This window comes from Calidris pugnax, unplaced genomic scaffold (assembly GCF_001431845.1).
Source record: "Calidris pugnax isolate Ruff unplaced genomic scaffold, ASM143184v1 scaffold133, whole genome shotgun sequence".
Classification (NCBI taxonomy): Eukaryota; Metazoa; Chordata; class Aves; order Charadriiformes; family Scolopacidae; genus Calidris; species Calidris pugnax.
Window position 1 is genome coordinate 7,691,259 of NW_015090977.1, and position 26,659 is coordinate 7,717,917.

Below are 26,659 nucleotides of genomic sequence, written 5' to 3' on the forward strand. Positions count from 1 at the left end.
TGGCGTGAGGAGGAAAGGCAGCTGGTGTGCATGGAAACTTGGGGCAGGGGTGCCGTATTCAGCGCCGTACTCTTGAAGGCAAAGGATGGTACGTTCATAGAATCACGATGTGTTTTCGGTGGGCCCAGGCCTCTGCAGGACATCTAGTCCCATGAGCAGGGCTAGCTCATCAGGCTGCTCGCAGCCTTGGCTGGTCAAGACCCCAAAATCTCCAAGGGTTGGAGCTTCCTGATGGACTCTGCCCTGGTGAATCTGAGAGAACATAATTGTCCTTGTTCTCACCAGTTTTATGCATATATATATATATTATGGGGGAGAGACAAATGCATCAGTGTGTCCAGATAAGAGCAACGGAGCTGGTGAGGAGTCTGGAGCACAAGTCTTGTGAGGAGAGCCCTGAGGGAGCTGGGGGTGTTCAGCCTGGAGAAAAGGAGGCTGAGGGGAGACCTCCTCGCTCTCTCCAACTCCCTGAAAGGAGGGTGTAGCTGGGGGGGGTGGTCTCTTCTCCCAGGTTACAGGCCTCAAGTTGCACCAGGGGAGGTTCAGGTTGGATATTAGGAAAAACTTCTACACAGAAAGGGTTATCAAGCCGTGGAACAGACTGCCCAGGGAAGTGATGGAGTCACCATCCCTGGAGGTATTTAAAAGGCAGGTAGACATGGTGCTGAGGGATGTGATTTAGTGATGGTTTTTGTCAGTGTTGGGTTGATGGTTGGACTTAATGATCTGAAAGGTCCCTTCCAACCCAGGCAATTCTGGGATTCTCTGATTCTGTCACTACAGCCCTGGCTCGGAGGTGCCTTGGGTCCATCTCTGACAGTGGTTCTGGGGGAGCTGCTTTACTTCAGCTGGGTTTTAGTTGTGTGCAGGAGAAGTTGAGGTTAATGGTGCTGGATAAACATAATACCAGCCTTTAGTGTGACCTAAGTGACATCAGGGTCAGAAGGGATTTATCCGCCGTCTTTCTTTGTCCTTCCCGACGTGGCACCGTGGTGACCCATCCCATTAACAGAGCAGCAGGACTGAACCAGCCACAACAACGAAGATCCTGCCCCACTACAGGGTTGATGTGTTAAATGCATTTAAATAGAAAGGCAATAATTGATCCTCAAGGACATGAAACTGGGCTTTTAAGATAATTTTTATGGCCTTTTGCTGCCCACTTTGCACTGTCCCTTAGAAATTTTTGACACACAAGCTGGTTTAGGATTCCTGGATATCCTTAGAACCTGTTTGTGTCGGTTGTCAGATATCCCAACTGTCCCTTTCCCTGGAGAGAAAAGGAGGGTGACCACCAAATAGTTCCTCTCCTACTGCCACTTTGAAGGTGTTAATAATTTAATAATCTCAAGGGAAGCCAGGTTCATGACCTGCTGTGGGTGGAGGAACCTGGTTTCTTGAAGCCAAGAGTGTGGCACGTTGTCCTCTGTATTTAGAGAAACCACTGAGTTCTCTCTCCCAGTGCTTTGGACTACTGAATTCATACAGAGGCTACTGAAGTCAGGAGAGAATACCTCCTAGGGTATTTTTAACACTATTGCATCTTACCTCTCTTTTGTCACAGCAAGAATGATGGCTCTCGGGATTTGTATGTGAATGTCTTTAGGGGAAAAGCATCTCTGATTTATTATGAGCAGCCAGAAAAGAGAAGAGAGTGGCATCTTTTTTTGCTGGTGAAGTAATTTTAAGAATGAAATGGATGCACAACCCTAATAAAATAGGCTTGTAGCTTTTATAAGAGAGATAACTTGTAGAGTTCTGCTGATTTTTACAGTAAAAATCTGTAGAAAAGGAGAATCGTTATCTTGTTTTCACAAATTCTTTTCTGAAGGTGAGGTGCAGTCTGGGTGCTCCACTCCACAGGCTGGTTCACGCATCCTGTGATGTGAAGAATTTACTTGTGTGATTCTGCCAGATTCTTGAAGGAAGCTGCCCTTTTAAATAGCAAATGGCAAAGAAAACCGAGGTGTAATGAACCTCAGTCCTTTCCAGGGTGTAGTGAAGAAATGCCTCCTTTTCATTTTCCTTTTCTCAGTGAAGTTGGCCCTTCAGAGGAGGTGGTTTCTCAGAGGGGCTTTGGAGCGTGCTCAGCCCTAGTTTCTCCAGTAGAAATGGGCAGAATCTGTGTTTTGTTCTTGTCTCTGGGCCCCCTTGGTTAGATGAAGCTTTGAAGGAATCTCTGGTCTCAAATGGGAAAATACCGTTCTTTTTCGGTCACTTCAGTCCCACCCCCTCAAACACTTTCTTGGTCTGAATTGCAAACGGATTTCAGTTCCAAAACGCATCTGATAAGATTTTGACTCCAAAGTGTTTCTCCCATAGCTTCCTTATTATCTCAGCAAGCCCTGAACAATAATGAGCCTGTAAACACAAGGTTTGTAAGCCTATTACAAGCTTCCCAGTATTATAATACGATTAGTCAGCACTGACTCATTTGTTTCATAAAGGCAAACGGAGGGGATTCGGGGATTTGTTTATTTGGATGTACCAATTTGTTGCACAGTCTAACTTACTTGTTACAGAAATCACAGTTCCTGCTCATCAGCCGGCTTCCCTTTTGCTGGGAGGCTGCATGCTACATTTGCAAAATCCTCGCTTTCCACCAGCGTTATCCAGTTTGCCTTTGCGAAGGAAATAATGTTAAATGGAGCTTTTTATTTAATACAAACCTTTCCCATATAACTCCGGAGAGTTAAATGTGGCACAGAATGTAAACTCTGAACCGCTCTCCATAGGATGTCCGTGTAGCTTCCATCTTGAGGTAATTATATCAAAATACATGCCACTGCTCCCATGGCTGGGTGATCCAGCGAGTACTTAGTGTCTGAATTAACGTTTGGAATTGTTGCTGCTTTCTTTGTAACAGAGACGCGAACCCAGATGGTTTGGGTTATTGGTAATGGATTCCAGGGCTCTGAAATCATTCGCTCAAATCCAGCTCTGGTCTGTAGTAACCCAAAGTAATTATTATTTGATTGCTAGCCGGTGATGTAAAGTGAGTTGGTCATCTCGGCCTGGGTGGACAGATGTCCAAGTTAAACAGCACCAGCTTAACAACTGCCAGCAACTCTTTGAAATTCTGTAAAGGATATTGCTGAAGACACTTAGATAAATTGGGCTGGGAGGTTTCTTCTCCTGTTGGTCATTTGAACGGAGAAAGAAATCCAGACTGGGAAGGTGGCAGAGCCTCTCACCTGAGAATGGATTCTCTGGGCTCGTGGCTGCTGAGCACAGAGTGGGAGGGACAGGCTGCTGCTTTGTCCCTGAGTCTCTTCTGTCTTCTGTCATTGTACTGGTGCCTCCAAGGCGGTGTGGTGATGTGACAGCACTGAAAAAGTGCTTCTCTCTCTGCCTTCAAACTCTGTGGGATTCTTTGTAGGCTTTCTTGGGAGTTCCTTTTCTCTCCTTACCCTGAAAGTCTTTAAAAAGGAGAGATTAAAAAAAAAACAAAACACCCCACATATTGAAGTTGTTTGTATTGGTTTTGTTCCCTCTTTTTTTACTTTTGCTAACACAAAGAAATATTTATTGTGGGAGTGAGGCAGCAAGAGATTTTTGGCCATGGAGAGGGCCAGGAAAAGGCCTTTAGACCATCTAAAATACTGTTTCTGTTCTCCAAGCAAAACAATATGGAGATGGGTCATACCTGGTCACATAACTTCCACAGTACTCCTCTGGAGTGATTTGCACCCTTAGTTACCTTCAGAGTCGAGAAACTTTCCCATCTTTTTCTAGTTCTTCATCAACTACACAGATCAAGTAAAGGTACTGATATGTTTGGCTTCGGTGTAGAAGCAAGACGATGTGGACATGTGAGATATGAATGTGAGATGCCATTGCCTGCAGATCTATTCATCACATGTGAATATTGCCATCACCTGACAAAAGCAATATGAAATAAATGGGTATGTGGCACAGCCTTTCATCACATAGCTGGGAGATACAAAATCTCTTGACCTTTTTAGCAGTCTTTTGAGGCAGAGTCAGAAGATGTGGTTTACTTGACCTAAAGGTTCCTCTTTTCCTGTCACTGGAAGAGAAATCCTATTGTCAGCTGAACTTCTGGCTGTGGCTGAAGGTCTTCCATTACTGTCTTTTATCTCTGAGGCTTGGCTCTTGGCCATGCAATTGCACTCCGTTTGCTTGCTTTGACTCTTGGTTGTCCTCTTTGAATTGTGAGAAATTTAGCAGCAACCCTGCCAAAGCTGCTTCTCTGTTCTTGTGCTATAGTCAAGAGTGTAAAATGGCCAAAGAGCATTTGACCAGGGCAGTTCTTTCTTGGGGCCTGTTGTGCCCACTTTGTGGGTGCTCGGGTCAGTGGGCACCTACATCTCCTGACTTGGGGACAGCCTTAAGTGACTGCTCTTACATGAGAGACCCTCTGCCTGGCCTTCACGTGGAGGGAGCAGCTGGTGAGAACATCAGTGGCAGTTGAATACATTCACTGGTGTTTCCTTACTTAGCTGGAAATACATATTGAATATAGTACTTAAGTGTTTGTATTGGTGACGGTGTAGACCTGGAGGCCATTTCTCTGTGAACTGTAGAACATAAAAAGCTGTGAAGAAAGACTGCTTCACAAATTACCATATGTTAATGCGTTTCTCCTTCACAAAAGGAATTTTATGTTCGAAAGGAAACAAAACTTCAAATGAATTGACTTGTGTTGATTGGCTGATACGCTGTTGTGAATTAACACTGGTGTTCCGCTCCATTTAAAATTTCTGGTTGTATTAATGCTAATTGGTGATGCTAGTACTATTATTTAGGCTTAGTGTTCCTACATGTGTTAGTATAAACTTCAACAACCGTGTGGTTATTCAGAAAAATCTCAGCAGTTAGTGGCATATGAGTCAAGGAGGCTGTGAGGGAGGAGGTGAGAGTCAACGATTTTGCTCCCTGGCCAGTGATCTCTGCTACTGAAATGGGATCTCAGTTCCTTGACCCTGAAAACAGCAGCAACAACAGGAGAAATAAATGCTGTAAACAGCTCTATAATGAAACCTCTCAGACAGCCTGTCAGCATGTGCTGATCTTTTGCCTTCACTTGCTGCTATGACAAATGAGGTTGACCTTTCCTTGCTAGCATCTTGAAAAAAGAGGAGAGGGAAAAAAAAAAAGGCGCTAGAATTTGAAAAGAGCCCAAGGGAATTAGGTACCCAGTGTTTATTGAAATTTAGCTGGAGTTGAGCATTGAACTCTCATAGCTGCCTTTTGGAATCCCACCCGCTATAAATTATACCCTGCTCTGGAGGTGGTGAGAGTACCTGGGCTGGTGGCACAGGGCTGTAATTTACCCAAATGATAAGAGCAATATACTTGAAAAGTCAGGATCGATACTTTCCGTGAGTTAGATTAGAGGCACCAGCATGAGAATTAACAGCAAAAGCTGGTAAGTAAAGTTTGAGGAATGGCTAATCTCTGTTTTATGGCTCTCTCCAGAAGGCATTCAGCTCGGGGCAGCACTCGGCAGTGATTGAGAACCCTTCCAGGGTCTCCTTCAGCACATGATGCATTTCCTATCTGGTGGTTGTAGGTTCCCAAGGTCTCAGTCCATCCTGGTTTAGATTCTTCAGCTGTCGTGGATCTTTCCATAGTTTACTGGAGGATTTCTGTCCTCCTCCCCACCGCTCTCATGGCAGCCTTGCAGTGTAACCTGAGACAGGACTCAAAGTGAAAATACCCAGAGGAACAACAGGGTCTTGAGGATGTTGTGTTGGATGCCAACAGTATTTCCCACCCATGTTTTTAGAGTGCATTCTACCATGGTCTTTGAAAGGGGGTGTTATTCTGCACTGATTAAACATTTCTCCTAATGCAACTGTAATTAGGACTGTAGAACATCCTTGGGGTCCAACCTGGCTCTCATTTAAATCAGCAGGAGCAGAACTGATCCCCTTCAAACAGTCCTGCAGTTGTGCTGCAGCACCATGATGTATTTTGTTGTTTTCCCTTCTGCAAACGACAAAGGAGGAGTGAGAAAGATAAATAATGTTGTGGGAAAAGGAGGGGGTATTCATCTTGGAACAATGATGAAGATAAAGGTGGATAAGCAGGGCAATTTGTGAGTTTTATTCTCTCTCCCACTTAATGGGCTGCAGTTACATAAAGGAATGGAGGTCTCAGTTAATCTTTATGCTGTCTCCTTGTTTAAGAACACAGTTACTTCAAATTAAAATTAGCCTCTTGCATCCTGCTGGAAATTATACTGTTTCTTTTGTATCCTTGTTTACTTTTCATTGATCTAGAGAATCAGAATTTCTCCCTTTTTTTTCCCCCTGGGATGTTAAAAATAAAGGGATCACCTTTCTGCTTTCAGCTGCCATGGCCTAAAAAACATAGGAATGACGAATAAATTCACCACGGTTTGAAGAAATCCTCTTCAAAAACCGATAGGGAACATGACAGAGTTAGAGAGACCTCTCCCTCAGAAGAAGAGTAATATATATTTTATTCTCTTATTAATATTTCATTGGCAAGAAGGTCAAAATCTACATTTAAATGGAAATATTTAAAAAGCAGAAGCATAATATTTGACTATCTGGAGCTTTTATGGGTTAGAGAAAACCAGAGGCTTGAACGCATTGGTTCAAAATTCGTGGGGTGGGCTGGGAATTCCTCGTGAAATTTATACAGCAAAGGAATCCTCCATTTGCCTTCATCGCCACCTCTGATAAAGGGTTTATGTTCTTAATACAGAGCTTCCTTTTAATTTAAAAATCCTTTTAAGTATGTCGTGTCGGTGAGAAAGGAGTCTTTAGATGAGAGAGTCTGTCACTGCTTAGAATATTATCTTGGTAGATAGAGCGATCTGTGGCTTGTGATGCCGCCGTGTTATTTCTTGAAGGACCAGGGAGATGGAGTGCTGCTGTCTTGTGTCAGCAGAGGTGGGGGTTTTGGGGGACACTGCCCTCAGACCCCCAGCCTGGGGGAGCGGGGATCACCAGCGCTGCCCCTCCATCTGCCTGGAGTTGTGGGCACGTACCTGATAGAGATCCCATTTGGGTGCATAGGAAAATCCGTGTGATTTTGAGAGTGAAACCCATCTGCAAGGAGCGGATCACAGAATCACAGAATCTTCTAGGTTGGAAGGGACCTTAAAGATCATCTTGTCCAACCATCAACCTAACTGACAAAAATAGACACCCGCACAACAAACAAGGAGCATCATCCCCTCCCAGCACCACATCAACCCGTCTTTTGAACACCTCCAGGGATGATGCCTCAACCACCTCCCTGGGCAGCCCATTCCAATGTCTGATAACCCTTTCAGTGAAAAATTTTTCCTAATATCCAGCCTGAACCTACCCTGGTGTAACTTGAGCTTCAGGCTGGATATTAGGAAAAATTTTTCACTGAAAGGGTTATCAGACATTGGATCCTGGAGATCACTTAAGTTGGGGTATGAAGTAGCATGAAGGGTTCCTGAGGTCCACTTGGTGGCTGATTTCTAATGCTTTCTGGTAGTTTTCTAGCAGGTTTGGGCTTAACATTGGTAACTTGGGGCTGAGATTCCCAGGCTGTGGTAGCTGTGCCACTAACCTTGGGTACGCTAACTCAAAACAGCATGAGAAAGGACATAAAAAAAACTCAGTAGCATGGATTTTCCTAGTGAGATGGGGCGAAAAAATCAGATTTATCATCTGCCCAGCAAAGAACTGCTCATGCCTGCACCCTGCATTCATCTGAGAGGAGAGGGCCAGGCTGGATGGCATCGCTGTGCCCGTGCGTGGCCCTGCACAGAGCCAGGAGCTGCTGCTGGTCCTGCGGGTGCCTTTCTGTAACGGGCACATCATTCCCTGGCTGTTGTGGGGACACCTGAGCAGATGGAGTTTGGGAACCCCTGGTTTAAGGGATGCAGCAGGTGGTCCAGGAGAGAGAGCTCTGAGTGACTGCCCGACTTCTGTCCCGGGGATGATACTGATCCCTGGCATCTTCTGGCCCAGCCCGGTCACAAACGCGATGCCTGTGCCTTCAGCAGCGACCGTCGGCGCGGGGGGCTCTGCAGAGGAGTGATAACATTGAGTCAGTCCCCGTGCTGCAATATTTGATCGAGTCCCACTGCTGGGCAGAGAGTTGCTTTGGCTTTTTGGTGTGTGTTGGGTGGTTTTTGTGTTCGTTCGTTTTTTAAATCAGCATTGTATTGACTAGCAGCAGACCACTGAGTATTTGTGCGGTTTGGGAGGACTTCCTTGCCATGGCACCGTGGATTTCCAGCAGAGCTGTGCCCCTCAGGCCCAGGGTAACGCTTGGGAATGATGGAGAGGAGCTCAGTGCTAGAGCCTGGTGCAACAGAGAGATGCTCTGCTGCTGCTTGACAGACTTGTAACCAGATTCCAGTTTGTGCTGCATTGCCCCTTCGTGTAACCCTATTAAAGAGCTGTAAATAGTAATATAAATGATGTTACAGTCATTTGTTTTGATGTATCTGAGCCTTTAATAAATCAGCTGCAGCTTGGTTAATAGGAATATGAGAGTGTGGTGTTTGTTGCCAGCAGCTGCTAGTAAATTACAACGCAGTCATCTGTTTTACAAGGGAATTAAATGTTTGTTCTCTTGCTCCCTCTCCCTCCCGCTTTTTTTTTTTTCAGAGCATCAGGATTGTGCACGAGTCCCTGTTCTTTTCTAGGTGTCCTCTTTGCTCTTTTTACACCTGGGTGGGGTGGCAGGGAAAGCATCTGCAAGGAGGTTGGAGTCATTGTAATGTGTCAGCTCCATATCCCAGCATTGCTGTGTGTGTATCCTCCAAAGCCATGGTTGTTGCATTTGATTTTTCTCGAGTAACAATTTCTCTCGTGGGTTGTCAGCAGCATTTGATCCCGGGATGTACAACACAGACCTCAAAGAGCTGAGCTGAAGAAGTAATGTCCTTGGTGGGCAGTTGTAATAGCCTGGGTTCGTGTTGGACCAGCGCTGCGCGGTGCCAGCCTGATGCACTTGCCTGGCCCGAGGCTTTTCCAGGCTTTAGGAATGTCTGGGATGGACTCAGGGCTGATTGTTTGTCTGGTGGTACAGATACATGGGTCAAAATGAGTTACTCATTTCAGTTTCCTCTCTAGGTTGTGGTCAGACCCAGGTGCTTATAGCCACGGTGGACTGAGATAACGTATGGGTGATGGTTTTAGCGAGATCTCCACTAGTAACTGCCTGAGTTGAGCAAAGCATCAGACCCCAGAGAAGCCTCTTGTCATGACTTTGATGCTTTTCCTAGGCACTTCTCCACCAAAAGGCTGTCGTACAGTCACAGCCACCCTCTGGGCTCCATCCCTTTGCTCCATCCTCTGATGAAGGAGTTGCATGGAGCAGTTTGGATTTCAGTATTGCAGAGAACTGGTGGGGAGGAGCAGCAGAGCTTCTCTCCAGTGCACCAGGCTCTAGCACTGAGCTCCTATCATTTCCTACTGTTACCTGCAAAATCCTGTGCCAGGGGAGGTTTTGGATGGATATTAGGAAAAGTTTCTCCCCAGAAAGGGTTATCAAACATTGGAACATACTGCCCAGGGCAGTGGTGGAGTCACCATCCCTGGAGGTATTTAAAAGCTGGGCAGAGGTGGTGCTGAGGGACATGGTTCAGTGGTAGCTTTGGCAGTCTTAGGCTAATGTTGTACTCCATGATCTTAAAAGTCCCTTCCAACCTAGGTGATTCTGTTCTGTGAAAATTAATCTCCTCTGTCACTGCTGTCCTTAAAGCTAGATAAACAGGTATTTGCTATCTGGGACTTGAAAGTTATCTGATTTAGTCAAAATAGCTCCTAGAATTCCATAAAAAACTTATGAGTTCTTTCTTTGGTGGAGGAGGATTTGGCTGTGCTCTTTATATCATAAAATGTTTCCATACTGTAACGTGGTGATTGCTGCTTCTGTCTCTCACTGCAGCTGTGTAATAATTTATGTATCCAGACCCAAAAAGACATCAGGTTTGCCAAATATTGCAATTAAAATGCAACATAGAAGCTGGGTTCTCTATATTTTCTGATATTTTTTCCCTGGCTTTCAGCAGCATCCCACATTTCCTGGCATGGCAACACCTAGTGCTGAGCAAGGAGCAGCTACATCTTTCTGGAGGTGTTTGTGTTAACAAAAATGATGCTCTGGCAAAGAAGGGCAATCTCACCTGGGATCCCCTTTGGCTTGGAGTTCAAGCAAGTGTTCCCAGTGTCCACACGCAGCTGGGAAACTGCTTCAGGGCTTTAGTTGAACTGGAGCAGTTGGGATCTCCTGTCTCGGGTCAAAGGCTCGAGGAAGAAGCTGCACTGGACAGGTTTCTGCAGGTGACTACTGCATTTGCTCTCACAATCCGTGCACTGGGAAGGGTGTGCAATCCAAGGATAACATCACAAATCTATGCAGCCTTATCTTTATTTATTAGTATTTTAAAGGAGAAATAATTGCACTTGTTGACGTAGATACCGTTCCTTAGAGACTGATTATTAATACTTTTGTTTATGTCTTGTGGTCTGTCTTAGAAGAGTCTCTTTGGTTTCTGGGGCTGATTTTTATGCAAGGTTGCACTACGTAATATATTTGAGATTGGATTTGGAGAAATAATAGTCTAATACTAGTATGACTAGCTTTTGTCAACTCCCAAACATAGGTTTCATGGTAGGTGACATTGCCCCACAGATGAATGCGCTGAATATTTGATCCAGTGACCACTTAGATCCACACTGTGATGATGGTCTTTTTTTATATATTTATTTTATTTCTATTTTAAGAATAAATATGTTCTACTCAAAAATCAAGCCCAAACCAGTAACACAGTTAAGTAAGTGTTCGTGTTGTAATGAATGAAGACTGTGGATTTTAAGAATGTGTATGTGCCTGCTGTAAATACCTTTTGAAAGCAAAATTCCAGCATGGAAAACGATTTATTAATAAATAGCAATTGAATTTGAAAGGGGCAAAGATTTCTGGTATAACTCTGGCAGAGGCCATCTCGGTTTCCCTGCTGAAGTGGGTGGCTGGAATCCTGCACACACCAGTGGTACAGAACAAATCTTGTAGCAGAGGTTTGTTTTCTTTGCACTGAGCAGCTTGGCTCTGCATCATTACATCTAGAACCACTTTCAGAAATGGGGCTGAGCTCACTCTTGTAATGACACTTGCAGTTTGCACGTCCTGGTGAGCAGATACTATTTCCAGCTTTTACTCCACTGTGTTGTAAAAAGAATATTGTTATACCAAAGTTCGTTGGAGGCAGTGTGTTTAAATCCAAAACTTAGATTTTATGGGAGGTTTTTGGTAACACACTGTCTCTGCAAGGTTTCCAGGGGAGCGGGTCCCCTCGTGGCTCGGCTGACGGGCTGACGTTCTCCAGACACACTTTACGAGCTCTGCCACAAATTTATAAGGGTGAATTAAAACGACTGTATTCCTTACTTCCACAGACTGGTGTTTTCTGTTTAAAAGCCAAATGAGTGTGGGCTGTGGTTTCTGAGGAGCGAAGCCCCAGACTCTGGTTTCTCAATGCAGTCAGTTCCCTGGGACAGTCACACGTGGAGCTGTGGCTGCGTGTCCCTGCTGGAGCATCGAGCTTCAGAGTCACCCCGTGTGCCAGACAGAGCCCTCCCTCGTGGGATGCCCTGTCTCTTGTGCCTGCTCTGAGCAGTGATAAACGTGCAACGTGATTCCTGCCTTGTGTGTGCTGTGATAGAGACAGTGATTGAACCGAGATGGAGTATTTGCTTCGTTCTGCTGCCTTAACAGGCAGCTCCTGCGTTATTCTGTGCTTTCCCTGGAGTGTCTGCCCACTTGAGCTGCCAACAAAAGGCAGCCTCTGTCGGCTCTTGTCCCCCTCCTGTAAAGAGCTGCTGCTGAGACAGTCGCGCGAATCTCTTCCAAACTGGTGTCACGGTGAAGCTTTTCCTCTCGTTTAAAGTGTGGAGGTTGTTGTTTGCCTTTTCCCGCTGTTGTATTGAGTGAAGTAGGGATGGTGTGTATGTGCCTAAATGATTTTCTGTGTGCTGGATCGAATGCCCAGCGGTGGCAGCTTGTTTGAAGGAAGGCACGGGCAGTAGCAATCCATGGTCCTACAGCAGAGCATCACCTGCTCGCTCTGTCCCACACTCTGTGTGTGGTTTTGGCAGGATTAGATTTGCTCAGGGCTCTGGAAGGAATGGGCACAAGAAGGGTGCGAAGAGAATAAATGAACCAAAGCCAAAGAGGGCAGCTACATGAGGGTCTGCATTAAAAATAATGATAAAGACAATCTATAACTAAGTGTGAAATCTCTCAGCAGAGACACAAGTTCTCATCTGTAGCTCCCGGCTGTTTTTAAGGGATCTATAAAGCACCTGGGCAAGGGGTGCAAAGGGGAGGTAGAAGCCGTTGCCACGTCTGCTTTGTGCCATCTCTGGACTCTCTGCAGTCACCTGGTGGGACTGTGCTTGGGAGAGAGAGTTTAGGGACCGTGTCCAGTGCAATGCTGTGGTTCTGTGACTTGACTTTGCTCTGCCCTTGTCATGCTTGGGTTTCTTGGTGTAGCTGTTACTGTCACTGCTGACTCGTGCTGATCTGGCTCCATCCACTGATGCTCTTCACTGGGCTTTGATGGCCAGTGGAGAAGTGCCAGCTCAGACAGTGCTGGGTTGTCACTGGAGACTGTGAGATAGAACCTTTGCAGTTGGATATTCCTCCTTCGAGGTAAAGGCACCTTTGGGCTCTGATAGTTCTGTCACAGTCTTTGAATCTGGGGGACCCATTTCTCAATGGCAGCAGCGCAGGGGGGTCAGGAACTGCCATGGGCAAGGCTGGAGTAACCACCACGTGTCCCTGGGTGTGTTAGTGCTCTCCTGCAGCCCCAGGAACTGCACTGCTGGCCTCTGCCTCCTCGGCTGGAGATTATCTCCAAGTGATCTGAGTAAAAACTCAATCTCTGTGCTTAAAAGAGTAATGTCTCCGTAAACAGGGATGCTCTCTGACAACTGCAATGAACTCTGAGATAACTCACTGATGAGCAGTGCTTTACAGATTAATGTTGTCAGGTAAATGGGATTAGAATTACATTCTTGGAGTAGTTTATGTTGCGGCACTTTCAATTTACATTAATTTCAGGTCAAGGTAACTTTTCTCTTTCCTGTTGCCGAAGGGCATAGAATCAGAAGCCGGTCTCCGGCACCCCAGTTCTTTGTGCATCCTGTGTTCAAGACAGCTTGCTGGAAATAGTTTTTCCATGAGCCTGAATAAATCAGACTTAATGTATGAAGACTTGAAATGCATTTTCTAGGCTGTAGGAATATATATTTTGTAACAGATGCCATACAAATGCCTTGTGTCCTGTAAAAATATATAGACATTTTGAATGTGATGGGAAATTGCAATTTATAAGAGCATCAAGATTCTTCAAGCCAAAAAGCTGCAGACAGTTGTAAGAAAGATTGTCTTGTCTGTCAGTGCAAATGCTATTATAGAACTGAATCATAACTGGCTGCACTTGACTAGCTGTATCTGAACTTCTGTCAGCTGCTACACACAACTCTATTCTCTTCCTGGGGTTTTTTTTCCTTCCCCCTGGGAACTCAGCGGAGCTTGTTCTTGTATGGAGATCTCTGCTATGGCTACTGCATTTCCTTTAGATATTTAAGGTGTTTCTGTTTGCTGCATTAAGATGTAGTGCAAAACTCATCCTGCATAAATTCAGGTCTGACTGGTGGGAATCAGCTGTGCTGGATGGTGGTGGTTTCCGTTCCCCAGCTCTGAGCAGGGAGGGGACAATTCCGTTGAATTTCACTGAACCCTGGTGCAAAACTTCAGCTGAAATCGGTGGTGGTTTCTGTTCCCCAGCTTTGAGCACAGAGGGGACAATTCTGTTGAATTCTGCTGAACCCTGGTGCAAAACTTCAGCTGAAATCGAACACTATTGCCGAAAAGGTGGTTAATGCTTTAATTTTAGCTTTGAGATTGAAACATTGTTGCCGAGTTTGCAGAAAAGGTGGTTAATGCTTTAATTTTAGCTTTGAGATTGGTTTCCACCTACTGCTGAACCACAGGAAGGATGTCTTCTGGTGTCAGAGGGTTTTTTCATTTAGACTGCAGTCTGGAGCCAGTCTAGTGTGGGACACTTTCTGGCAAGATTTCCAACCCTGTTACGAGTGACATGAGTTGGGTATTTTGACTTAAATTCAAAATTCCCACCAGCTTCTAAGAAGCCTAAAAGCAGGTTTTGACAATGGCTGTAACGCCTCCGTATGACTTCAGAATAGGTTATGTGGGGATTCCTTGGGCTTCTTGTTCTAGAAAAATCAGGTCATTTCAGTTGGTGTTTATTAGCGTGACGTTAACCTGAGTGTCACTAAGGAAAGTTAAGAGAGATTCCATGGAGTAGTTTAGCTGGAGGTGTAGAAACTGGCCCCGAATCCAGGACCAGCCAACGCAATCAGTGTAGCTGGCAGAGCACTGACATCCAAGTTATGTTTTAAACATCACACCAGCCAACTTGACTCCTCATGGGTCTTCCTTGTAATCTTACTTTTTATTGCAAATTAGCCCATCAAAGCTCTCTACAAGTAGCTGCAGTGGAGTGTATCTGTGCATTTAAATACAGGATAGCCATCTGAACTTCAGTAATTACATTGTAGTAGTCTGGCTGAACGATTTAAATATCATAAATCTTTCTGTCAGTGTGAAAATGCCTTCTTTCTGTCATCCAAAAATCTGCCCTTTTCCCCCCTTTTACTTTTAAGCAAGTGGTTGCTGTAAAGGCTGCCATTGAAGTGCTGAGGTTAGAGGGCTCAGCTCTATGACAAGCTGGTGGTTAAATGCCAGGGATAACATGCTTTCACAAGGATTATTTTTTTTTTTACTTTAGTATATAAATAGTTTGTTTTAAATACATAAAATTGTTGTCAGCTAAAAGCAAAGCCTGCCTTGAAAAAGAAACAAATAATGACAAGTGTCAAAATATTAAAAAAACAAACAAATACCCCCAAAAGTTCCTGTAAATAGCATTAGAAAGTTCATTGACAAATATTTGACATGTGTTCTGTGCTGTGTCAACATTAGTTGAAACTCCTGGAATGTTTACCTTGGGTAATACTGTTTTTTCCCCTTAAGTAGGTTATTTATTTTTAATGGAACACAAGGAATGACACCAAGGAACTTCTACCCCTCACGCTTTCTCCCCCCCGCCCTGAGGAGAGGAGGTTTGTTCGCTAATTGTAAAACCCGACGCCGAGGTGCAGGGAGACTGTAAAATCCAGTTCTCAGTCCCAGGAAATAGCGTGAAAGTCCGAGGGCGAGTGCTCTGGGTGTAACGGCGCGGCACTAAAATTACATTGACCTCGTCAAGTGTAACAGCTCTCCTTGAGCAGCTATTTCTCCACTTAGTGTGGAACCCTCTGCAGGGAGCCCTGGGTCTGAACTCGGGGCGTGACGGGGTGAGGAGCAGAGCACCCAGGGCTGCTTTTGATGGTGCTGGGAGCGTGGGTGCTCAGCAAACTATGAATATCAAACTGTTATCATTCAGAGCACCTTCCGCAGAGGACTCGGGGGGCTGAGGTTGACACCCACCTCGGAGGTCAGCCCCGCAGACTAATACAAACTCAGCCCAGGCTAATACAAACTCTCTGCCCATCGCTTTAATCAATAAACTGGAATTCAGGCCCGCTGTGAGTAATGCCTTTGGGCGGTGGCGGGGACTTAAAGGAAGATGAAAAATGGTTATGGAGCAGAAAACCTGGGAGTTAAGAGTGGATCAGCACTTAAATTCCATTCCTGGCTCTCTTCCCAATAGCCACACGACATTGGACATGCCACTTGTTCTCTCTGTGCCTTCGTTTGTCTCCTCTGAAATAGACTTAAGTCCTTTTTTGTGGGGTTTTTGTTGTTGGTGTTTTTTTCTCTGCTGGCAAGCTGTGAAGGCTTCAGGTTATAAAGTTGTTGCACCACACAATTAAATGATGGTTTTGTCCATGGATTTTTAAAACACCTGCAATTAGGGCATTCACTCTCCCGTTTTAGCAACGCAGGACAGTGCTAATTCTACATGCTATTCTAGAACAAATAAAGTTTTTAAAAAGCATAAAACCGTGGCACACGTATTTATCCCTTAGCACAGGCTGTTTTGATCCGTCTAAAAGTCGAGCAGTGTTTTCAATTAGTGGACCGCAGAAATGCTGTTCATTGTCACAAGGCTTGGTTTAACTTGATCCTTAATTTAAATAAAAAACTCTTTAATTTTTCAATGTTCTGGTTAAAAGACGCATTTTAATCCTGTAGCCATTAGGCATCTAACCCCCCAAATGTTTCACTTGGAGTCAATAAGAAAGAATTGCAAAGTGAAAAATATTTTACTTTCGTTAGGAAGACGTTCATCAGAGCGGATTTTTATACTCTCATTTTCATTCCCTGTCACAGAGTTTATTATGCAGATACAGACAAGTCTTTTGATAACAACAGTGGGAATGGTTCTGGTTTTACTCAAATTTTATTAGCCGCTTTTTGAGCAATAATTCAGCAATAATCCCACAGTAGCAAATAGTTGTGTAAGGGGCTGTGGTCTCCTGTGGGCTTATTATAGAGAGGGAGGTATTTCTTTACTTGGCATTACCGCATAGTTTAGCACTATTTCATTCCCAGAACACTGGAGAGTTTGTTTCTGATTTAAAGGTATCGTTGCATTTAAATTTTGGGAATTGAATGGGTTTGAAAAGACACTGGTTTGAATATGAGGGGGGTTGTTGGCTGGCTGTTGGCTCTGCCAGGATTTAGTCTCTGTGCGTGTGGTTCCCCAATTCCCAATGCACAGAGGCGATAACTGCAAATATCAACATGTGATATTTTCCATTTACTCTGCCAAGCCGTAAACAAAGCTCTCGGTTGGATATGATCCCTTTTCAATAATAAAATATTTAAGAGCTACACAGAGCTTTTCATTTTCCAGGTGAAGTCAAGCTAGATCATGCCCGTTAGCGTAGCCCTGGTACAGGGGGGGACAGCCTGAAGACTCTTTCCTTCAGAGACCTTCCCCCGTGATAAGCAGAGCTCCTCTTCCTCCAGCCAGATACACAACTGAAATGAAGAGGAAATGATTTTGTGCTTCTGCAAACATTGATGTTTTTTTTCTGACATATCAAAATGGTACTGTTTTGCCTTAGGACAAAAGAAAGAATATTCCCAAAAAAATCTTGAAGTGAAATTTTTGAAGTCATTCCACGTCCCAAAATAGCCATTGCAGAAGCACAAAAAGAGTGTAGAAGCCCCTCCACTGCAAAAGAGGTTTTTTTCTGGGCACCAGTTATTTGAACAAGAGCTGGAAAACACAGGTCAATTGAGCTTTCTGCCCGACTTGAACCTCATTCTCCTGAATCTTGGATGACAGTCAGTATTTGGGTTTGGTGGGTTGAGGGGTGGCTATAGGAGGCATTTAGGTATTTGTCTTCCTCTGGCCATTTCTGCACTTAAATTCTCTCAGAATTTCCATGTGGGAAGTGGTTACCTCCATCCTCATTGCCCACTGATCCTTTATGGGGAACAGGGATGCATCTTGTGCTCCCCTGGAAGAGATTAAAATAAATAATTAACTAAATAAAAGGAAAGTCTTTTTCTCTGAGACAGGCAGTCTGAGGTGGGTTACGTGTCTTCATGCAAAACAGTTGAAGCAGAGTATTTCTTATTAATTTTATCTTCTTTTTCTGGGGGTAAGAAAAGCTTATTCTGTAATAGTTTGGTTCTGTTTTTTTTGAAGTGGTTTTAGTTAGCTCAGTATAAAGAACTTTTATTTTGGAGTCAAATAGTCTCCTCAGGGAACTGGTTGGAAATAGCAATTCAGGAATAAGTGCCTGTGCAGACAGCCTCTCTCCCCTTCAGTTATTTACTTTTTTTTTAAGCCCCAATCTGCAGGATCACATCTGCATGCCTATTTAAAACATCATTTCCTTTGCACAGAAGCACTACTATGGCTAAAATTTAATTCTGATATTTAACTGAATGAAATTGCTTGCAGATGACTGTTTGAAAGAGAAACAAACCACATCCTTGTGTGCTGCTGCACTTTAGAGGATTTGCGAAATATTATACTAATGCAAAGAATGTGACCCCCCCCCAAAAAAAATCTGACTGAATAGTTTGATTTTACTCATTCAAATTATACCACCGTGTTTTTCTTCAAAAATCATGTCTTGTTATTGTTGTCTTACAAATAGCAGCCAGCAGAAATTGCAGACAGCAAATTTATCCAAAAGTAGCACTGTCTTTTGTTTAGATTCATGCTGAACCTACCGCAGCGTCTGCTCTGACACTGCTTCAAGGACAGATAAAAATTGCCATGAAATATTTCAGAAATAATTGCAGTGAAAATTAAGTATTTTTCATATATTAAGCTGCTTTTAGGTGACTAAAACCACCTTTTATCTAGTAGGGCAGACTCAGGTAGGAGCTGCAGAACAAGCCATGCTGGTCCACTCCAAACCACAAGGGATCACATTCCCAATATGAATGAGACCGGTTTCCTTTCAGATGGGTGCAGGAGGGAGAGAAGGCATGAAGGGATGTCCTTCCAAGTCACTTGGCAAGCCTTTGGTGACACGGACACTTTAATTCACAAAACACTTAAGCATTTTTACATCTTCACTGATGCCTGCCGTAGATTTTGAAATTGTTTGCCTGTGTTTCACGTGATGTGAGCTGCCCTTCCCCACATCTACCATCCTGTACAGCTTGTTTCCTCAGAGCTGGTCTGTTAACATTTATATTTTTAAAAAGCATCAGCTTCATGAAGTGCTCTTTGGGCTGTTCCACCGTGTCTCTGTGCTTGGTTTTGCTGCTGAGGGTGACGGGGAAGCAGAGATGTTAGAAGAAATGAGGAGTTGGGTTCCTGTAGGATTGGGCAGAGGAAGGCACACGGTGACAGTTCACATGGGGCTGGAGGGGGGGGAGTTGTCTCTTCTGGAGCTCTCGGGGCTTCCAGCAGCAGCAGGAGCTGCCACCTCTTTGCAGCACACACGGGTGGCAGGTACATGCCAGAGGTGCTTGTCTGTGTAGCCAGAAAGGCACAGTGGGACCTACATCAGCAGTTTTCTCCTTTGAGGAGTTGCAGTTTTCCTTCCCACCATCTGTGTGGCAGAATCTGGTGGTGGTTTCTGCAGAGCCAAGTGAAGGGATGCACAACAGGAGGGTTAAATAGCGATGCCAACGCACTGCTGTAACCCCCGTGTAGCCTGACTTCATCCCCTCCAGAGCCAGCCAGAGCAGGCACTGCTGGGAAGCTTTGGCATTTCCCAGTCGAGGAGATTCTCCAGTACCATCTATGGTACTAATTTTGGCTAAAGTCAAAGACCTTTAAAGGAAGGGGTTCTTTCTGGTGATACTCAATACGTAGTAGTTTTGTATTCTGATCAAATTAGCCTGGGAGCAAACTAAGTAATATTTTCTGCTCAAGGTGGTGTGCTGCTGGAAGGGCTGATCGTTCTGGTTGAACTTCTGCACACTGTGACTCAGCTTTGAATTTATATTTTTAAAAAGCATCAGCTTCATGAAGTGCTCTTTGGGCTGTTCCACCGTGTCTCTGTGCTTGGTTTTGCTGCTGAGGGTGACGGGGAAGCAGAGATGTTAGAAGAAATGAGGAGTTGGGTTCCTGTAGGATTGGGCAGAGGAAGGCACACGGTGACAGTTCACATGGGGCTGGAGGGGGGGGAGTTGTCTCTTCTGGAGCTCTCGGGGCTTCCAGCAGCAGCAGGAGCTGCCACCTCTTTGCAGCACACACGGGTGGCAGGTACATGCCAGAGGTGCTTGTCTGTGTAGACAGAAAGGCACAGCGGGACCTGCATCAGCAGTTTTCTCATCTGAGGAGTTGCAGTTTTCCTTCCCACCATCTGTGTGACAGAATCTGGTGGTGGTTTCTGCAGAGCCAAGTGAAGGGATGCACAACAGGAGGGTTAAATAGCGATGCCAACGCACTGCTTTAACCCCCGTGTAGCCTGACTTCATCCCCTCCAGAGCCAGCCAGAGCAGGCACTGCTGGGAAGCTTTGGCATTTCCCAGTCGAGGAGATTCTCCAGTACCATCTATGGTACTAATTTTGGCTAAAGTCAAAGACCTTTGAAGGAAGGGTTTCTTTCTGGTGATACTCAATACGTAGTAGTTTTGTATTCTGATCAAATTAGCCTGGGAGCAAACTAAGTAATATTTTCTGCTCAAGGTGGTGTGCTGCTGGAAGGGCTGATCGTTCTGGTTGAACTTCTGCACACTGTGACTCAGCTTTGAATAGAGGTTGACATTTTGGTGGTAACCTGCATTATGTTCTTATTATAGCATTTGCGAGCTCTCTGTAGGGTGATCTTTAAAGTTGATCTCTCCTTTGCCTTTAATCTTTCTGTATGGTTTTACCCTTCTCTTTCCTTCTATTTATGGCTTTGTTTTTCTTTTCTTTTTTCATGAGATGTGTGAGCTTTCTGAGCTATTTCAGTGCTGCTTGTTCCAGCCTTCCCCACTTGATTCTGTTCCACTCTTGCTCTTCTGTTTTTCTCTATTCCCTTGGTGGATTTTTCTTCTCTGCAGCTTGTTCCCTCATTCTGCTTTTTCTTTCTCGGGGTGTTCCTCTCATCCAGGTTCCATCCCTGGTTCCCTCCTGACTCAGATCAGGACCAGATCTCAGGTCCAGTTGGTGAGGGAACACTTCCACACTGGTGTTTCCACAGGGAACCCAGAAGAGCTGTTCAGTTGGGGCTGTCGTTCCTGGGCAGGACTTTTTCTTGGTGCTTCCTTTTCCAGCCCGTTTCCCATCAGGTAACATCAGTAATAAAGCGTATGGTACAGCACAGACCTCCCAGAAGGTTTTAGGGCTTGTTTTCAGGCTCAATTCACCAAGGGTCCTCACTCTTAGGGCTCATTCTTAATTTCAAGGCAAGTATTTCAGAGGGGCACTCAAACAGAAGCTTTGGTAGCTTTAAGAAACGATGGTATATATGAATTAACATTCTGCTGTAGGTGAAGTAATTAATTAGGCAAAAGAAAACAGTCTTTTGTACTTTGCTCTGATAATTAACAATAGTAAATCTGCCACTGGTAATCTGCTACTGTATGCTATTGTTCAACATCAACCCGTTAAGTTTTTATCTGTTTGCAGGCTTGCTTTTTCATTCCAATAATCCTTTATCAGCTTGCGCTAAGGTGAAGCGCACGAGCATGGAGGCCTTTCTCGAGATGCTTACTTAACCTTTCAAAAACCACTGACATTTACAGGAGGTGCCTCTTTCAGACCAACCGCCTGCTTTTACACCACGTTACTGGGCTTGATGGGCAGAGTCTTTCTGAATGCACCAGCACACCATTAACAAAGCCTCGCAGGATGATAGTCCCCTCGTGCTGTTATTCTGTGAACTGTTTTGGAGGAGAAAGACCAAAATGTTCTTAGTAAACCCTCAGCACTTGATTTCTCCGTCTGTTTGGCCGAGGAGCCCGGTGTGCGGGCACTGCCTGGGGCCATCTCCTGAAATCTCTGCTTGTTTTGGCCAAGGGAAAGGGGGGGTGTTGCAGTTCCTTGCCTGAAAAGTTATTTCTTGAGTTTAAGATGCAAGTTTGTGCTTCTGATGCTGAGGTTATCTGTTGATGGAAATGGGGGTCATCTAAACTGCAGAAAGTAACAAAAGCTGTGTACATATATTTATATCTACCTCACTATGCTTAAACCAGTTGAAGTAGTCTGTGATCTCTGAAATCAGACAAGATGCATTAAGCTGGATGTGTAGCTTCTAATGATGTACCAGGTGCTGCAAGTGGAATACAATTTCTGTAGTACGCAGTAAATTAAAAAGTCTGGAAAACAAAAGGTTGTTAGTAGTTTACACACGGTTCCACGTTGCGAAGTAATCACTCCTGATGAAACCCCTGTGCTTTCCTGAACGTGCACGAGGTAATGATGTGACTCTCTGGTATCTTATCCTGTGATTTGTATGGAAAGTTCATTTCAATGCCTTTATCTGTTTTTTAGTGGTAGGCTTCACAGTATGAGTGAATGACAGATTTACGGCTTGTGTATTAAATATAATATATATGTGTATTTTTTGATATACCACATTTTCAATGCTGCTTTTTATGCACAGCCCCTCTAAGGACTAAATAGACCAGGGTGACTCAGTGGGGGAAGAGAAAGAGGGGAAAAACACAGCTATAAATAAGGTTTTATATGTGGCTCTTCTGAAATTGCAGCCAAGGTTTAAATGGTTGATTGTTGAGATACTTTTCAGATGGCATACCAAAATGTAGTGTTTTGTCTTGCGGGGATTCTCTAAAGCTATCTTTTATACATCTCTAGTTACCATATACTTAAAATTTAATAATAGTGATGGTGTTTTAAAGTACTGCACATTTCATGGAGTTAAATGCAGGGAAGAAAGAAAATCTAGTAATTCTGTCAGATAGGAAGAGCAAACTGAATTTGGATGCTGGGCACCTTCTGATATATTGGGTTAGAAAGTGAGTCTTTAAGGACAGGTGTGATGGGACAGAAAGGCAAGGGAATATTTTGCCATACCTGCAAATAGTTTGCCAAGTAGGAACTGGCAGGTGATAGAGTTTAAAAATGCCATTTTTTTTCCCCTTTAGAGGGGGCTGAAAGCATAGTAGGAGGTGTGTTAACCGGGTACTTCCCTTTGATTAAGTCTGTGTGGCAAAAGGGATGATAAAGTTTTGTGGTGCCGTGAGAAGTGAATCCTTTTTGGCTGGGCTGACACGTCAACCTGTGGTAAGGGAGCAGGTTAGTCACAGCAATTTCATGGCTGGTAAAATCTAACAAGCAGAGACTTCCACTGAGCCAATATGTGTGCTTCCATTTGGGATTCACTAAGGGGGAAAGCAATTGCTGATCCACTTGTGGTAAAAGGAAGAACAAAACCCCATTAGTGATATTCCGAGGTGTTTGCTCCTTTCAGTCGGGGGCTCTGAGCCTCGTCCCTCGATGCTGCCGGGCTGTGAGTGGGACCTGCTGGTTGTGCAAGAGGGTGTCCTTCCTGGTGGTCCTTGCAAATGATCAAAAGGAAGCAGAAGCCCCTCTAATTTGATGGGCCAACCCTTTAGACTTGATTTTTAATTTTTTTTTAAATTTCTTTTTCTTAAAATGTATCCGGTAGAGTATTAGTATGTCAGTGTCCATTAAAGCCTACAGTACTCAGTGAGAAGTCACATAACTAATGAATAAATCTCATTCTGCTTTTTTGACCTTTTACTGGGCTCTGTGGCTTTTACCTGACTGCTGACTCTTCTAGGTACTTTAAATGCTTTTTTTTCCGCCTGTGTTTATCCAGCAGGATGCTGATGGCCTAAGAGCAGCCGTGCTGGATCAGGGCCCCAGCGTGGCAGACGGAGTATGGGCACACAACAGAGGGAGAATTCCTGTATTTAGAAATGGGTGGGTTTTCTTTTCCAGGTTACTGGTGAAACAGAGAGAGAAACTATGAATTAGGGTTTTTTTAAGTTAGGAGACAACCCCACGAGCACTTTGCGTTACGGTATCTTTGCTTACAGTCGATTACATTGTATAGATTCTGCTGGAGAGTTCAGTCAGAAAGAATTTCACAGTTTTATTTAGTCATACGTCTTAGCCTTGTGTTTGCAAAGACTAGTCCTTAACTTCAGGCAAGGCTTCCTCTTCTAGAATATGTTCTTGTTTAAGATAGATGGGGTGAAATGAAAGATGAGCCACCGCTGGTGGCCGGGCTGCAGTCTGAGACACGGACCGCAGGACCCGCTGGTCTAACAGAGCGATGCTTTGCTCCAGTTTGCTGCCATGAATGTTGGCTCTAACTATTAAAAATTTGCAAGTGTCTCCTTGCTGCAGTGTTCCTGGGTATGTGAAGGTGAACGGCAGCTGGGAGTCAATAAGACATTTCTCTTCCCATGAACTGCTATGGATTACCTAGCAAAACTGCTTAAAGGAACTTTAATTCCTCCTTTGGAAAGCAGCTGGCAGTGGTGGCTGTTGGAGGGAGAGCAGGAGGTAGGATGCAGCTTCTTGTCTTTGCTATAGGTTGGTGCTGTTTGGAAACCACTGAGCCTCCCTTCTTTCCTTGTCCTCCTCTGTGCTGTGTGAGCCTTTCACATGCCCTTTGGCTATTTGCACTGTGTTCCCAAGGGCCAGTGTTTCTAGATCAGTTCTTACGTGTTAGTCAGTTCTGTCTCTGCACTGATTTGTGCTGTTATTCCCTCCCTTCCTACTCTCTTCTATGGGCTCTTGTATATCTCCTCCCTGCCCAGACCCTGTGCTGCCCCGGGACTTCTTTAGACTGATCTTTCTATTTGCTGTGGGGTGTTTAAGGCTTCTCATGAAGCCCTTTTGTGCCAGTCCTGATGCTTACAGCTTCTTAGAGCTTTGCAGTCCCTTCCTTTCACCTCTCCTGGCCGTTTTCAGCCTCCTGAGGTGACTCACGCTTCCTCTCTGTCCATCACATGTTTTTTGTCATAGTTTTTGTTTCTCCAGTCATTTTAGTTTCGTTCATGTTCCATTCCCCATTAATCTGTTGGCTCTCCTTGCTTTTACTGTCCCAAAGAGAGGACAGTAATGTTCAGATTTGACACCTAGCTCATGCTGCTTTTTCTTTGGTTCCACAACTCTTCCCTGAGCCCCTGCCCAAAGCCCCTCACACCCCCTGTGCTCTCTGGTCCAAGGAGACACCCCTCACTATCTTGCTCCATCCGCCTCTGCCAGCCCTTCTGGGTGCAGTGGCACTCACCACTGCCTCCCGAGGTGGCCACAGCAGCTTTCAGTCCTCTCCTTGCAGTGTCACATATTGCTGTGAGAAGTCATTTCATGCTAACTTTTTTCCCTTAATCATCTTTATCATCAGCTGAGTTTTGGTACTGCTACATTCCCTAGACTAAGGATACTCTTCATGCTTAATGTCATTGAAACCAAAATGTAATTGCATTCCTTTGCCGTCTACTCCATGTTAATCCTCCAAAAGAAGTGTTTCACTCATCATCTGAGCCAGTGGTTTTCGTATGGGCTGTAAAACCCTCGGTATTTAATTTTCTGCATGGAAGCAGAAGGGAGAGGGAAGAAACTCTGCAGTTCATCTGCTTTGTAACAGCTATGCATTGAATTGATGTGCATTACCAAATCAGTGTGTTGTGTTGAGGAATGAAGGAAAGCAGGGAACTATGCCAGGATTAAGCATTCTTTTGAGCTGACATGAAAATCCTTCCAGTTACTAATGCTAGATTCCCTTTGACCACTGCAGAACACAAGTCTGCACGTTGGCTCGTCTCGGCTAACATGGGTCTGTTAAACTGCTGCGCAGAGATTACGGAAGCAAAGCCAGCCTGATTTCATATGACAGTCTGCTGAGAGACTCCAGCAGTTGTGATTCCAACTTCTGTATCAATGAAGAGAGAGGTTAGAAAATTGAGAGAGATTAGAAATGCCAGATAGTGATATCCTGGAAAGCGAATGTGACTCATGGGCAGGAGGAATAGGATTGTTTTGCCTCCTGTCCCATTTTGAGGGCATTGAGACCATTGAGAGAAGTTTAAAAAAATTGGAGAGAATAAATGAGTTTTCTGCAGATGAGCCATCCTTAGTGTCTCCTAGAAGCTGCAAGAGCCTGTCATTGTCATCTTGGTCTTGGAAGCATGTCTTGAATGTGTTGGGTGACAGGAGGAAGCCCGTGCGTGCATCACCCACGTGGTGGGGCTGGGTCTCTGCCATCTATCCCTGCTGCTGTTTTACATTTCCCTCCCGAACTTTGCTACTTCTTTCTGTGTTCTGTTTAATGAGTGTCACCTTTGGCTCTTGCACAGGCACTGTGAGCCTGTAACTGGAGAAGCAGTGAAAAATCAGTGCTTCAAGCACCCTGCTGTAGGTAGGGCACGTCCCTGTGCCCCAGGATCTGCGTGTGGCTGGTTAGAGCATGTGCTCTGCAGTGCTGGGGTTGGCAGCCAGAGGTAGTGTAAGGGTGGAAGCCACATTTTCTCTCTTTCATTTCTTTTCTTAGCCTTAGATCATGTTTTGATCTTGTCTTGTCTTTAAGGGTGTAGATTCAGACCGTAGGGAGTGGTGTAACTGCAGCAGCTCCAACCGGTCTCACCTGACTTCTCCCTGTGTCCCCTAAAAAATGTCTGTCACCGATCCCAGTTAAAACATTTCAACACCATTGTGCTTCCTTGTAAAGACTATTCACAGCTAAAGGGAAAGGCAAGAAGTGTCACTTGGAACAAAAGCCCTACTTAAAGCATTGCAAAATGTAATGTACTAACAGGTTTTCCTAAATCTTTAACAAAAGGTTATTTAAGAAGAGTTTAGCTGCTGTTGCCAGGGGACTGCGTAGGCTGGTGTCTCTGTTATGGTAAACCTTCAGCTGCACTTCTCTGCTTAATGGCTGTTGCTGACAAGGTCATGTTCACACCTTTGAATTTCTGGGCCCTTCTGGCCACTAGAGACCAACCCAACACTTTCCATCATTCATATTGCTCCTAAAAATGAACTTCTCTCTGTTGTGCACAGGCAGCTGATCTGGCTGAATACAAACGAAGCTCATGTACGTGTACACCCAGTCATTCCCTCCTCCCCTCTGTAGGGTGTCTCTCCTCTACTTGTTGGCTGTTACAAGCACTAAATATGTATGTCTCCACACTTCCTGCGTGAAAATAACTGCTGGCAATAGCGGAATGATTTTCAGGTAGATCTAGTTCACTCATCCAATGCATTCAGATCTATTAATTGGGACTTGTA